This window comes from Thermobia domestica, chromosome 4, assembly GCF_964235325.1.
Source record: "Thermobia domestica chromosome 4, izTheDome1.hap1.1, whole genome shotgun sequence".
Lineage (NCBI taxonomy): Eukaryota > Metazoa > Arthropoda > Insecta > Zygentoma > Lepismatidae > Thermobia > Thermobia domestica.
Window position 1 is genome coordinate 65,465,385 of NC_137457.1, and position 14,438 is coordinate 65,479,822.

Here is a 14,438-nt window from a genome sequence, read left to right on the forward strand (position 1 = left end):
TTGCCACTATAAATGGTAGCCTGCTATACCGCTTACAATCATATGAGGTCACTGTTTCCGTTAATTTTGTGCTTTTCTTTTTTCTTTCGTTTGTGTGTGTGTAGGATAGTTTTGGTCTTATCTCTTTAATTCCAAATAATTCGTTACTGAAAATTTCCGATGGCATGTAATTATATATTTGTGTTTTTTTCCGCAATTACCTTATTTACAACAACTTTTATGATCTTTCTTTTGAATAATAATGATTTTTTGCTAGAATGTAAGGGAGCCGAGCTATTTAAAAACTTTATCACGCTATTTTAAAAGATTCTGATTAGACCCCATTTTACCAAGATTGTGGCACCAGCGGAAACCTGACTAGGATGCAAATTTAATATGTTTATCAAGTTTTTAAAACTACCACACTTAATGCAACCAAAACCTAATTATTCCCTGGACTACTGGTTTTAAATGCTTGTTCGTGGGAGAAAAAAAACATTTCTATGCCAAGAATGACTTTAGTTTTCTAAATCTTTGATCTACATTTTAAGTTTTCTTAATACTCAATATTTACATTTTTGTGTTATATGAATTTATCGTTTACAGAGAAGTTAACAAATATTTTTCTAATTAAACAAGATTGGCAAAGTAATCACAAAATATAATTTACATTACAGAAATGTAAATTACAATATATGTAAGTTTTGTTTCGTATTTTCAAAATATTTGTGTGTGAACTGAGCTTGTTTGTAATTTTGTTTTGTAACACCATTGAATGCCTTACAGAAACACATCAGTTGCTTAGTTGGCACATATATTGGAAGAAGCTTTTTTATATTATTGCCAGGGTTTCGTGATTTTGGTAATGCATTTTTTTATATTTCTTCTAGTAGAAAACTTGAATATTATTAAGTTCCATTACGTCATCACTAGGAATATTTTAGGTTGAAATTATGTATAGTAATTACCCTCCACTGAAAATTTGTTCCGTACCAGGAAAAATTGATTAACATGCTTTACTGAATTTAGCTATTAGTCTTTTAACTTTTGCCAAGGTTTACTTTATTCTTAGGATTTTATCCATACATTCTTTACGCTTTACCCTTTGCACAAGTGATCTCACCATTGTTTCCCTCCTCAAAATTTAGTAAAATATCGCTAATATTCTTTAGAGTACCAAAGGTTGGAAATCCTAAAATGTAAGTATGTCATACTGTAAAATATGTGGTAAGATGTATTGAAAGATAACTACGTGATAAATTGACATAATTGTGTCAGAAGGGCTAAGTGAAAAAACACAATTTTGTGCGAGAACTTCAAGTTAAATATACCTCCGTTCCAGCGCTGGAAGGTTGCCAAGCGCTCTCGTTTATCCCTCAGCAAAGAAGGATATTTTTTTTTCAAACTCATGTTCCGTAGTTCTAGACAGTCTTCATTTTTTGATTGATTTGATTCTTTGCTTGTTAGAAGGAATTCTTTTGATTTTTTGTTAAACAATAATTGCTCTGAAGGAGGCTGATTATTTGAACCTATAGTTTTTTTGAATATTCATTAAGTGATAGTTCAAAAGAATTGCAATGACACATGGATCACTAGTAGCATTGCCACTTGATTTAATGTCAATGTTTTCTTCAATTACTCGTTCTTTAGTATGTTTCATATTTAATTATCCTGCGTAATTTGGCGGTCTTATTTTCAGATTTCATTATGCGTGTTGAGTAATATAGGGCTTTTGCCAATTTTAAGATATTTTTATGTATTTTTATAGCTTATATAGTACCCTTTCATGTTACTTGGTTACTCTACTCTTTTATATGATAAATTTGAAGGTCTTAAGAAACTTTTATTGTTGTAGCTATCCAAGATTTGTTATTTGTTATTGGATTTGGACGAAGTTCTCTAGGAAATGCCTCATTGAAGTAACGAGTGTATGCGCCATGGAAAATGTTACAAGCTTCTTTTAAAGATTTTTTGGCGTATGTTTCCTCCCAGCTTTCATGACTATTTATAGAGTTGAAATGGGAGATATTGGTTTCATTAAAAATTCTTGTGTATGCGGATTTGACTTTCGAGTGTTTTGATAAGCTTCTTTTACAATGAAATATTTAAATGAAATAATTGAGTTTCATTATCGGAGAAACCACTCTTTATATCTGTAACTGTGCTGTTCATATATATTTTTGTTATAAAGTAATTGATCGATTACGCTACGACTATGATAAGTTATTCTTGTAGGTACATTGACCATTCGTGTTAAATTATACGTATTTAAGAGTAGCTTGAGTTGATCATCGATATCAGTTACAAGGAAATTTACATTCAGACCACCTACTATAACAGGATGTTTATTAGACTGAGCAAAATAGTTCATAGTTAATTCAAGGTTTTCAATAAAAATATTCAGATCGCTGTGAGGAGTTCTATAAACAAATATTACAAACAGGTCATGAGTCTTATTGAAATACATAATGATAAAGTAATTCGAAACTAAAGTATCTATACTGGTAAGAATGTGCTTTGTTGTTGATTTCAACTTCGTAGCTGAAAGAACAATGGAAGCAGGTACAACGAACAAATAAAACGATCCACCCATGCTGGAATGAGAAAAGAGAAAAATAAAACGGAGTTGAATGCCATTGTCTTTGAAAGTCAGTTATATTTCAACTGACGTAACTCACAACGAGTGCTTATATTAACTTGTAGGTTAACCACTAGACTTCTAATCGTAATATGGTCAGTTCGATTAAAACATCGTTCATTCTTTTCAGTTTTTAATGATATTATCCTTAGTTCATAGATATTTCCTTTAAATAATTATATTTCAAGAAATCACTTGTATATGTGTATATATTTAACGAATCAATCGAAGACATAAGTTTGTTTTAATAATATCATTTTAAATGGGCGTCTAGACTGAATGTCGGTATATTATACATGACTGTTAAATACTAATTAAGCAAAACTTGTAATGGCAATACAACTCGTTTAATGTATCTTACAGGCTATAAAGGACGCTGAACTCCAGAATAGTCAACCAAATAAGATTCAAACTGTGTAACTAACGACGATTTATTAGCTTTTCTATTTATTGTTTTTGTTTCGAGTACAAATTGGACCTATTTAGCTTTTCCATTAAAAATAACCTGCTGTATATACTTGTAAATTCGTAACTATAATGAAAATTACGCACATTATTGTACAATTTAGAATAAGATTGATACTTTTATATAACGATAAAGTGATAACCTTCCTTATTGTTTTATCAAAAACGAGAAACATTTTCAATCACCTCATTCAATATTTTCAAATAATTTTAATACGTAGTGGGTATGACATAGTCACTACCATACCAGGTACTAACATCAAAATGAGATAACGACCCTCTTGAAACAAGGTCGAATAGAAAGGATTATACTGCTAACCGACGATCATACCTGAATTCTTACCAGATTCGCATCTTTTGTATTACGATTAATTTATATAGAAACATGGTATTCATAAGTAGTTATCGTTCATTTTATCATAATGTACTACAATCTTTACTTAACATAACAAAAAGCATTCAGCCTTTATAAAAGACTATGGCTTCTTTTCTCAAACCCGTTAAATATATATTTATTTAACTTAGACTATATTACATTCTATAGATCCTTTTTTGGACATGAACTATCTAGGTCGGAAGTCAAAGGACGAATATTTAACCGTGCATATCTTGTGCAATAGATTAAAATCAGGAACTAAATTGAACTTCGACGTCCAAGATTAAATATTAAATTAGATGTGAAGGACGAAACATTAAAATTCAGTTTATATATATAGTGTGGTATGTTAGCGTAAGTATCCTGCATTTCCGGTTACCAGCATGAAAGTTCGCCATTTTGTTACATGTCCAATCAAGGTTGGAAAATTACCGGGAGACAGTTCGTAGGATCATTATGGTCGACACTGGACGCCATATTGGATAATGGCTAACTTCTAGCAACTTAATCGAAATATTTACATACAAGCTTTAGAAAACACATTTCTTCTTTTCCAGTCTGCTGCCAAACAGAACAAGAAACAGTTAATGACAAAAGTTTTCCGATTCAAGTCATTTAGCTTTTTGGGGACCGATGGAACAGATCTCTACCATAGCGTCGACCTTTGGAACTTGCCTTATAAGTCTCTAGTCAAGCTTTTCACACCGGGTTTTTTGCATTTATTCAAGCGTGAAAGTATCAAAGAACGTGTTTCATAATCATTTTCCAGTCATGCGTGCGATGCCTACGGAAGAAAAAATTGGGTAAATTTTAGAGGTTTTTTTTGGGGGGGAGGGATTTTTTGACACTTCCAATTTATTCTAGGATCATGATTCGTACATCGTTGTGTTCGTAATGAAGCACTGTTTCCAACTGTACTATTACAATTTCCCTATTGTGTATCAGAAGAGAGAAAATCTCGTCCAAATTGAAAAAAAAAGTTATTCTTTCAGGAAAAATTTCCTTTTTGGGATTTCATCTTTCAGGGACACGATAGGGTCATGTAAGTGGTACCATTTGAAAGCTAATTTAATTTAACACGAAATTGTTTGGGAATTATGATCCTCCGATAAATAGGGACGTGTCAGGGATTTTTTTGTTTTTCCCTTAAAGTAGTACGTGTTATGCTTTCCACGTGGGGGAATTTTCTTTACCGCCCTTAGTTTTCAAGATATGAAATTGATATTTTCCACAAATATTACATACACCACATAGTATGTTTTAGGCAATTTTGAGATCCAAGCATTAACACAGGGGGAAGAGGGACCCAAACTTGAAAGAGTGATTTTTTGTGACAAACTTTCCCTTTGGAGGTAATTTTCCGTTCACAGGCACATGGTACCCACATGGAAATGGTACCACTCAAGAGTTTTATTCATTCCAAAGACAAGGTACGATTCATGTTCCTACGAAGGATGGTCTTTATGCTGAAGCTCATTGAAAAACAATTGACTGACAATGTATTATTGAGGGAAATTGGTAAATCAGCTAGAGCATCTACACTAAATTTTGGGGGGACCATTCTTCATACCTCATTCATTCACTATAAAGCAAAGTTTGTTTTGATACCACTTGCATGTTCGTGTCATGTACCATTTGCATGTTCGTGTCATGTACCATTTGCATGTTCGAGGGGAGATATTGGTGCAATTTTTTTTGTAATTACCGTTTTTCCCAACTTGGGCAGGAATTTCCCGCCTTAGGTACAAAATAAGGAAATTTGACTGGTACAGTTGGAAACACAGCTTTATTACAAAAAACGAAGTATGAACCATGACCCTACGATAAATATTCTCGTTGCAATAGCTGCTTGACTGAATCTCTAAAATTTACCCTAAAAAGGCAAGATCCCATAAGGGTTAACCACATGAATGGACTCCCCGGTCACCCGACCTCACTGTGAGTTTTTTATTGTAGAGGTGTTGGTCTAATACAGTTTATCATTCTACAACTTGAATACGTTTGCTACAATGTTACATATCTACATAACTCATATACATTTTCACATTTAAGAAAAAAGTTCAGCTGCTGTGTTCATAGTGATATCACTGTGAGCATTGTCCTTCACATTCGCAAAGCAACGTACAGACGAGGTCGTTCTTAATACAAGTAAATTTCCCAGTACAGCGCAGTTTGCAACGGCATGTCACTAGTTGTCGACTGTTATCAGACATACTCCTCAACGTAGTCCACACAGGTTGGTAACCGAGTCCGTTATCTGTTTCCTTCTAACCCCAGTTCAGGGGTTCAACATCATGCACATCCTTTTCAAGGCACTGTCACTAGATCTTGCACTGAAGAGTAGCTCTCCTTGTATGGAGATTCAATGCGTCTTCGGTTGGAGGTATTCTGTCTATTGTGGGATTTTTCTTGCTGAATAGAATAGGTCTGGCTTCGTTGACTTCCTCGCAAATACTTGATCTGTCGTACATGAGCGTCACAAATCGCTGGATTAGCATGTGAGATTGGTAGCTTACAACATCGTGAGAATGAACGACTAATAGTTCCCGGAAAGCTGTATCCATTTCTTTAAACGCCATCCACGTATAACATGCACTTGTCTTGCCAACGCTAAGGAAGGATGACACTGTATCACAGCCCGTAAAACTGAAGAAAACGGCAGCGAATTATCGTTCCAGAAGGTAAGTTCGTGCACATGGTGTGTATAGGAATGAAACGTCACATTTTTGCAGAAACAAAATCAATCCATAGTTTCTCAAGAGTGGGTTACAGATGCACAAAAACAAAGAGAGCGATAACAACTACATCGGAGTCAAGTGTAATATTTTTGTGTCCCTTTTCGGCGGTATGACGGACGTGCAGAAGGATTCTTCCATCAGCTTCTATGTGGTATGAGGGAGAAACGCCAGTAATATCTAAACCTGAGGGAGAGAATAAGACTTGATTTCCTCTTGTGCAGAATATTTCTCTTTCTGAAATATCAACTGCAGTTATTGCTTCGGGGAGGTAATGAAATAGTCTTTCCTTGTTGTCATCGTTTGCAAGGAACTTCTGGATTTTTTGGAACCGGTCCCGTTGGCTTGACAACAAAGCGGTCTCCCTGCCCACGCTTCTGACGCGTCTGTGTTTTCAAGCTCTTTTCAATGTAGCAGTCAAAGACCACGTCTAAGCGTTTAGTGTCTCAAAGTGTGAACGAAACCCAGTTATTCACATCTGCGGCATATTCTGCAAATGGTTACGCTGCTCCTGGTTGCAGTTGGTGTACCAGCATCGCTCCATCGACGACCAGACAAGAGGAATGGGGCATGATAGCACTTGTACACCCATCAAATTTTTCAAAATATCTGATTTAGAGGTAGGAAGTCTGAGATCTCCAAATTCAGATATTGATGGAGGATAAGTCGTGTTCTCATGAGAAACGAATTCTCTGATTCGCCCTACCTTTCCTGACATGCTATGAACATCTTGCAGAACAGGTTATAATCTTTGTGTGTACTAGCAAGTTTCTTCTTATTTTTACAACGAACGAAGCTGCATATTAACTTTCTTTATAACATCGTGTATGGACTGCTTGCATGTCATTAGACGGTTATAAACGAAGTCCTCATATATTTTGGTTCCTGTGGTAGCTGCGATGCGGACAGACTGGCACGAATCTTCTGGCGCTATACGTCTGGTGAACCCAACTGTAGACAGATACTCTTCTTCAAAAGGATTACCAGTAGCACGAAGTACATCAATTAGGTTCTTCACATGTGTCCTGTACTTGCCTTGGAATGCATCCGTGTCCTCGGGGTGTGATCTCATTACGTGCAACTCAGTAGAGTAGCTATCTTCATACTCAGCCAGTAAACGAGCGATTTCGGGACAAGTCTCTATTTTCTTCAAAAGAATAAATGGGTTATCGGAAGCTACCCATAGAGATCCACTTTCTTTTATCAGTTTGTTGTTCTGTTCGTGAAACTGGTCGTCTGACATACGTCAAAAGTGCCATTAAGATTTCCTACTGGTGAAATGTCCTTTAGAGAATTCCTTAAATACGTCAGGATGACGAACTGGAAGTTGCTCCAGAGTATGAAGAAAGACTGGTAACCATCGCCCGTAGTCTACGTGGTCCAAAGATAAGTATCAAGGACACATGGACTGGAGTACTTCTACATAAAGCATGCAATTACCATCACACACACTTTTCACAAACAGTAACAACAGTGCTTCTAGCTCCATAACTGTAACCCAGTATTGGAATAGAGCCGAGTGCTGCCTCTGCTGGGATATCCACATTGCTATATTTCTAGTTTCGGTAGCTTCATGATTGGAAGACACGTAGGCCTCGTACAGTAGGTCGTGTAGGGCAGCGATTGTGGCTTCATGGGTGTACCTGGCACGTTTCACGTGATATGCTGTAAGCAGCGTATCAGCTGGACCGGTCGTTGTTCTCCAGCTTGAACAAGTACATGCATCACTGTGACAACGCTAGATGGGAAGAAGGGGGCAAGTGCCCTCTGGTGGCATCGTGAACCAGGGTCGTAGCCATCGCAAAAATGTTGGGGTGCGGTAGATGTTAGGGGGCCCGATCCAACCATATTAACTATAATATCCGCTCTTAGATGCATATCGTGAAAATTTTAGGGGACAGTAGAAATTTAGGGGGTGGCCCCCATGACCCCCGTGGATACGGGCCTGTCGTGAGCCCCCTTTCCAGAGATGATGACTTGATATATAGGTCAAGTAACACAATAGTCTTATTTTTGGTGTACACAAAATAACTGCTCCCCCCCCTCAGAATGCCTGTGCACTTTCACTAGCCGCTCAAGAAATTAAAGCTATTGCCGTTATTGTCTAGCAGTTCACAGTCTTCCATAGTCGTTTTGCTTGTGAACTTGAGCCCAAAGACGGTGTAAATTGGACAAAATTTGGGGAACTTGTGAAAAGAATTCCATTTTTCAAGATGGCGCCCAGAGGCATACGAAACCTATTGAGAAGGTGTCTCCCGGCTTTTTTCTCATTTACATGTCGTGTTAAACACTCTGACCAAATTTCGTGCTGGTAACCGGAAATGCACGATCCATACAAATTATTGCACTAACGGACTGCACAATATCTGCCTTCACATTTATCAGTGTATCATTGACTACTATATAACACAAAAGTTGTTACCTCGATGTCAAACGTAAAATATTTAATTATGTATAGCCCATAAACAGTACAACATATTAAAATTCTGTATCCAAACAAAGCAATTTGTTATTGACTATTATATACGGCAAAAATTGTGAAAAATCAAATATCTAACCTTGTATAAGTCGAAATTGTTAGGACATATTAAATTATATTTTCCAACTTAGTAATGTTACGTTGACTACTACATTCACCAAAAGTTGTGAACCTCGAGGAAAAAGGTTAGATATTTACTTGTTGCAACATGTTGAAATTTTGTTTGCTGTTTCAATGTAAGGACCGCAAAAATTTGATATGGAAACAGCTGAGATCTCAAGACAACACTTATGGACATGACAAATTTGTCAAACCCTATTTAACATACCAGGAATTTCTTCCTTAAAGTATCTGTGTCAGTCTATATTTCTCTCTTTTTTAATCCACCTACAAGACTCTTTTTATCCAATGTTCGTGAAGTAGATTTATGTAGAAGGAAGTAGTTCAACCATTAAATATAAAAATGTCTTTCCTTTATTTTTTCTTAATTTTCTTCCTTTTACTTACAAACTTGATTTTTAAATATTTATGTACCTTACACAATTACAACCATTAATATTACCAAGAAAGTTTTTTTGATACTGACACATTTAGTTTCGGTGCAGCATCTTGGAACTTCGTAATAGTTCGTACATTTTTGTCCTACCAGACAAAATAATACATAATTCAAATAAACAAAGAGGGGTCATTTCAAAATGTTAACAAATTTTCAATTTGTACAAAAAATTAAATTCATATTAAACATTTTAAATTATTAAACACTTCAATTGCCTGTATTGCGACAGTTTCAAATTTGAAATTTAATTAGCTCATAATTCTGTACTTTCTTCTACTCCGAAGACAATTTGTACCAATGTAAGAAACGAAGGATGAACATCTAAAATCTGAATTGCCTATTTTATTGCGCTGCTAAATCTTCAATTTTGTATTTTAACTAACACAAAATTCTCTACAATTGTAGGATATGTCTGTAGCAACCAGGAAACATGTACTATTCGAATAAGCGAGGACGAGTCATTACAAAATTTGCGGACCAATTTTGTATTCCAAATTTTTAAATCAAAATTTAACTAGCTCAAAATTGTGTACCAGTCTCATATCTTTTTATACATATAATGAAAAAAAGTACAATTTAAATAAGCGAAGGAGAGCATTATTAAACTTTGTAGTTTCATTTAGTTTAGTTCGATACAAATACAAACTTTAAGTAACTAACTCAGTACCTTGTTACTAAATATTTATGTTCCCTGAATTTCTAATTATACATATTTAATAATCTATATAAAGCGTATCCAAAATGAGACCTATAGAATGTAATTTAGACAGAGTAAATCTATTTTGTAATTTTTAAAATCAGATTATTATCTTTTATAATGGATGTATAATTTCTGCTACGATAAATTGCAGTGAATAATTAATACCCCGTTTGTGCCATTGTGTTACATAGGGGTCGATATAATGCTTACGGTTTTCTTGTGAAATTTGTGCTATACTGAATAGATATACGAAAAGCATTGCAATAAAATAAAGCTATCTGCTATGATAAACAAGCGATAAAAAGTTTGTTTTATCCTTTCGTAACATTGTCTGTACTTAAATAATTTGTACTATGTCATTTAGGAGTTGAGAATGTGTTGTAGTCCTTCATAAAAACGTAACCGCAACTCTATAGTTATAGTGTAAACTCTGCTACAGTAAACATTGTTTGACGAAATGTTTTAGTAATTTCTATTATTTTTAATAGGGTTATTTAAAAGAGTTTTCATAGCCTTTACAAATTCCTTGCCTTTAAATAGTGGTTGAAAACGTGCTCGTGCTTTTGCGTAAGTTTATGTTGGTAATATGGGGTTGAATTTATGCTCGTGCTTTTGCGAAACATTGGTGAAGATATTCTTGTACCATTTCATAATATGGGGTAGGGAAATGCGCTTAATTTCTTTTACTGTTCTTATGCTCAATTCTTGCTTGTAAACGGTTGAAAGGTGCTCATAATATTCTATTAGATTCTTATATAATTTTTGTTATGCTAAAATAATAGGTTGGTATATGTGTTCACATTCTCTGATTATCATTTCTGCTGTGTTAAGTGTGTGAAAATGTCAGCCTTAATCCTTTGTTAGAATATCAGAAAGGGGCCGTACAAAGGCCCGTTTAGCATACGTTATGATGGGCAAATACCCAGAATATTTTTCGGGAATATTCACGGGTAGATTCCCCAAAATGGGAATTTTCCGAGAGTTTGTTTACCCTCACGTCACGCATGTCTATAAATATGTTTTATAGATATATTATTTGATAACGAATTCGCCCGGTATTTCTTATAAAGTTGGTATGTGTATAATCGGCGAAGACGTATACGTGAGAAATTTTATGTAAAAAGAGCAGTAAATAAGAACAATAAAATGAAAATGAAACTTTCTTGTCCATTAGCAACATCTTGTTTTACTCATTCTAATTTTCGTATTTATATTTCTTTTCCTATGAAATTTACCACAAATTTATATTTTCTGATTATACACATACTATCAGTATTAAAAGTACCCTGCAAAATCATTATCGAATTATATTCTTACAAGAAAACTGTTTAAGATATGCGCCAATCATTTTGGACATGAGTGTACAATCACAAAGAAAATTGCATTCTATTACTATATTATGATTTCAAAGTTAAATTAGTCTTCATATCACAGTATTACTGTGGTCCCTAAAGGAGTCTTCAATATATATATTCTGAAAAGTATTGTGCTATTTTTTAATACTTTATTATATTTAGAGAATACGCATAAATGTATACTTAGTACATATACATAACCAATAAACATTATAAATTTATATGTAAGTAGGTTTTCTAAACTTGACTCTACTACTGATATTATAAACATGTTAACTTTCTAAATGTTATAAACAATTTAGGTTGGGTAACTGCCAGAAGATTAATGTCCCAGAATTAATCAACATTTGTAAATACATTTTTATATTCAAAATATTTCCAAGACACTGATATACCTTTATAATTTTGCATACATACTGCCATACACAACCTTTATTCCTACATATTTCTCAAAATTTTATGGTGTAATTCACATGTAAAGGAAATCGGAGTATTTGTTCAGAATTTCGAGTCAGAAACAAGAGACACACCAACGTCTATTTCAAACAGTGGTTAGGGTATATTAATAATACCTATTTCATATCTATTTCTCCATAATTTCTACATTACTTTGAAAAGTAGTTCCTTTTCAACATTTGTAACTTAGTACTTTGCTACTTTTTAGTACAAATGGAAGTAGAATTTAGAAAATCATATTATTAGTTATATAAAGTACAAGCAATGAATTTAGTTTTTAACCTCCAAATTATTTATTTAAAACCTACAAGTAAATCATAATAAAAGAAAAAAAATTAGTAACATTGATCTTATAATTTGGAAGATAAAGTAAAGAAATCGAAATAAATTCCTTCCCGGAAATGTATATGCCAGGGGAAAAACCCTAGAATATTCCCGCTGCCCATAACTAGGCATACCTGTTCAATACTTGTTGGCGAACAGGTCTCGACTCCGAAAAAAAACACACTCAGATAATGTTAAACCGCAAATAGAAGCGGTCATAATTCTCACACAAATGGACAAATCTCCCGAATCCACTTATGATCATAACTTGCACAGCCAAAACGCCATCACAGATAAGATGTCATAACCCTCAATGGTCATAACTTCCACACAAATGGACAAAACTCCAACACATAATAACGGTCACAATCACCACATAAATTGATAGAACTCCTACAAAAATGTACAAAAGTCTCACATAAAAGGACAAATAACCAACAATTTAAAATGAGCCTAGTAGCACTTCTTTTATGTTTCACACGCTGAAAAAATTAAAAATAATTTGAAAAAATGCTTATGATCTAAAGTGGACAAGGTGATAGGTGGACAAGTCCCTTGGACTTTAGATCTTAAGGGTTGTGTGGACATGTTTTTATTATTTTCAGCGTTCTAAACTTGCAACCGGGATCATTTCAAAGTGTGGGAGATTTGTCTGATTGTGTGGGACTTTTAGTCATTTGTGTCGCGGTTGACAATTTGTCTGCGAGAGTTTTCTCCATTTCTGTGGGCTAATGGGGTCCTACTACCAGTGGAGTTCAATTTGTACTTAAACGGAATCACAACTGATTACAATTACCTTAACTGATAGAAATTTATGAATCCATATTACATTGGTCGATTTCGATATTTTACGGACACAAATCCACACCACTGAGTGCAAATAATCGCTTATATGATTGTAACACCACTGATTTACCCGACTCCAAAAACAATGGATTTTTCTCTAGTATCGAAACTTTTTCATCCCTTTTATATGTTCTCCCTCATGCTACCCATTGGTATGCTAGGAAAGTTACCCAAGCAGCACTCCTTTCCAAATTGCACTCCTTTGCAAACACAATGTGTGCGATTTATGGTTGAGACAACTTAAATCATACCAGAGGTAAGTAGGAACGCACACACACACACACACACAAACACACACACATTCATATTCAGTATGAAGTTTTCACACTATTAATATAAAATTTGGCACTCTTATTCAGAAATATTTAATTTTTCGATTTTCTAAACGTAATAGAAGCAAACAGCTGTTTAGTCTCCCTTTTAGGGGTGTAAACACAAAAGTTCATTTTCCTTATGGGAGATTCAATGTTAATTTTGGGAGCAGTTTCTCAAATAATTATTCTTAAAGATTTTGCGGCAAATAAGTTGTATTTGTTACAAAATGCAAAAAATACTCATTCACAAAGCTAGCAAAGACGTCTCAAATGTTTTTGTAAGGCCCTTCTTTTGGGGGGCAAGTGACATAAAAAGATGATGGGTGATGCGTTACCAAATTCCCAAAATTCATATTTGGAGTGCCAGTAAACGTCTGATTAATCACAAATGTCACAGAATTATCGCCCCAACACTCCTTAAATGTAAATGTGACTGATAATGGGGCTACAGCCAGTTTCAAAAAAAAAAAAAATCACAATAAATATCCTTAGTAGGGACATATGAGAAGAATGTTTCTTTTAATTTTTTATTGTGAAATTTGGCATCATTGTAGCAAAGGAGAATGCGTTTTTGAAATCTGGAATGCTACTTTCGTAACGCAGCACCTTAGGAGGCACAGGGGGCAAAGCATTAGATGATGGGTCTTTATAAAAGTTCAAAATTTTGTTCCCGAAATGCCACTCATCGTCAGAGTTTCCACAAATATCAAAGAATTAATATTCTAATGCCACTTGCATGGCCAGTGTCTTATGTAGGGCTATACTCCGCTTTGAAAAATAAAAAAAATACGATAAATATGCTTAGTAGGAACATACGAGAAGAAGGTATTTTTGTCAATTAATGTGAAATTTGGCGTAGATGAAGCAAAAGAATATGTGTTTTTCATATTCGCAATATTATTTTTTTAATGTACTGGGTTAGGGGGGCACACGGGGTGAAGCATAAGTTATTCGATCTTTATAAACATTTAAAATTTTATTTAGGAAAATCCAATTTGTGTCAGATTATTCACAAAGTCACAAAATTAATATTCTGATATTCCTTCCATGTGCCAGTGATTGATATTGGGCTACAGCCACCCTTCCAGAAATCACATAATTTACGGTAAACATTCTTAACAGGGACATATGGGAAGGAGGTAAATATGCTTTACAGTTAATGTGCAATTTGCCATTATTGTAGAAGAATGTTTTGATTTTCTGAAAAATTTCGAA

General features: G+C 34.4%; 1 long non-coding RNA gene across 1 annotated transcript in view; it reads left to right on the forward strand.

Moving 5' to 3' along the window:
• The first annotated feature begins 762 nt into the window (after positions 1-762).
• The window catches only part of LOC145682781 (uncharacterized), a 447,269-nt gene continuing 433,593 nt past the window's right edge, over positions 763-14,438 (forward strand). The window contains exon 1 of the long non-coding RNA XR_014130954.1: positions 763-841. This is a non-coding gene — a long non-coding RNA (uncharacterized LOC145682781). The remainder of the gene's footprint in view (positions 842-14,438) is intronic.